Below are 2,077 nucleotides of genomic sequence, written 5' to 3'. Positions count from 1 at the left end.
TACGCTTGAAGTTAATGTAATGCTTGAAATTCGACCGGACTGGTGGTAGCTTCTCGATCAAGCAATTCGTTTTGAAGACATTGCAGATCGACATCCCTTCCAAATTGATCTCCTGAAAGATGCGTTGACGAGCCTCCACTTGTTCCATAATTGGTTTGGAATCCACCATCTTGAAGTTCAGGAACTTCGTAGTTGAGAATTTCTGCATCCCAGACTCATCAGTCTTGTACTTGGTCTCCAAAGCTAGCCACAATGCTTTTGAAGTCTTGTACATATTGTAGAGATCATACAGATCATTGACCAAACGGTTCAGAATCTGAATTTTGCAACAATAGTCTCCTTGAGCCCAGCTATCCATACTTCCAACCACATACACATCTGTGTCACCTTGTGGAAGCGTTGGTGGATCCTCTGTGAGGTACCTTTCCATGTTCATGCTGGCCAAGTAGTAGCACATCTTCTTTTGCCACGTTTTGAACCCAGCTTTGCCATCGAACTTATCTGGCATCATTCCTTGGGAAGGCGAAGGTGGTATCCCTATGTGGGTTGATCCATTACCGAACAGATTTCGGCGCACGTTTTCCATACACGAATCGGTAAGCTTCGTGTTTTCAAGTTATTTAGCAAGGCGTAAAGCCAACTCTGCAGGAGTTTCAACAGGGGTGGCAGGAACCCTATCACCGTCAACGTTGTTTGTGTTGTCTCCAGACATTTTTCTGTTTCACAATAAACAGATCTGATTAGTAAATTAATCAAACAATTCAAGTAATTAAATTACACTGAATTAGCTTTGCAAACTTGCTTAACAAGCGTTCACATAAACTTGTTTCACAAACCCACTCAATTAAGAGTGTTCGTGGAAACCAGAGAGAGTAGAGAAGAAAAAATTAAAGTAAAAGCGTTCTTCAAAAACTTTCCGCGTAAGCACCAAAAGATGAAAGCAGAAACAGTTTTTCAGAAGATTTTGAAATCGTTTTTAAAATAAAAATTCAAAAAATTCTTAATCCGTTTAAAGCGATAAGCAGAAAGCGGATTTATTGAATTAAGACTGTTAGGAGCGCAAAAATCGAATTGAGAAAAGATGCGAATTATATTTAAATTAACGAAATCAGAAACGAATTACAACAACATAATATAAAGCATAAAATAAATCACAGAGGCAAGATATGATATCTCTTTCCTTAATTCAATAAATCGGCCGTTAGTGCTTTCGGATAATCACGATTTATGAATCCCAGGATACAACTGATCACGAACTATTACAGTAGCACACCAGTAATAGAACTCAAGCGAACAGATCTAAGTTATACTCTCGAGACTACTAAACTAAGAACTTACTTGGACTAAGCAAGCGAGAGGGAGAGAGAGATCTTCAGAGGAAGGAGACTTTGTGTTTTTTGAGTGTGTGAAATAATGAGAGGTTGTGCCTCTATATATAGTGGTAGGAAGGAGGTCTCAAGAAAATATTCACTGAATATTCTCGGAGTGCTGCCCAAGTTTCTCCAAAAAATTAAATGGGTCTAAAGCTTTCCAAAAAACTCAAAAGCCCACGGCCCGCGTCCACGTCCAGCCCAGCCCGCGTCCGTGCTCGACCCGCCCTACGTCCGTGCCTGGCCTGCCCAATTCGGCTCGCGCGTGGGAACCTTCCCTCTTCCTTCTACACACTTTTGAAACTACAAGAGTATGAAACTATATATATATGAGTGAAAAATCAATCATATTTCCGATGTGGGATATTTCCCAAACCATCCCAAGTAGCTCACTTCACACTCTTATTTCTCATTCAAATCAACTCCGTTTTGGACGTATGAATAAACCATCTTGTAGTATTTGTACCAACTTTCCATTGCAATATCGATTCGACAATTCCGATCAGCCATTTGGCCGGAATTTGGTCGGAAAGTGGCCGGAAAGTCACTGTCTCAAAACCTGTAATTTTCCAGAAAATTGCAGTTCCAACAATGCGTACATACATTATACGCAAGCACACACACCAAACATAAACCCTTGTCGTTTTGCAAGTTGTTGGACCCTAATGGGCTGCGACTTAATAACAAAATTGGGCCAATTATAAAAT

This window comes from Camelina sativa, chromosome 16 (genome assembly GCF_030686135.1).
Source record: "Camelina sativa cultivar CO46 ecotype springtype chromosome 16, ASM3068613v1".
Classification (NCBI taxonomy): Eukaryota; Viridiplantae; Streptophyta; class Magnoliopsida; order Brassicales; family Brassicaceae; genus Camelina; species Camelina sativa.
The sequence above is the reverse complement of the archived record's forward strand: the minus strand, read 5'-3'. Positions refer to the sequence as shown.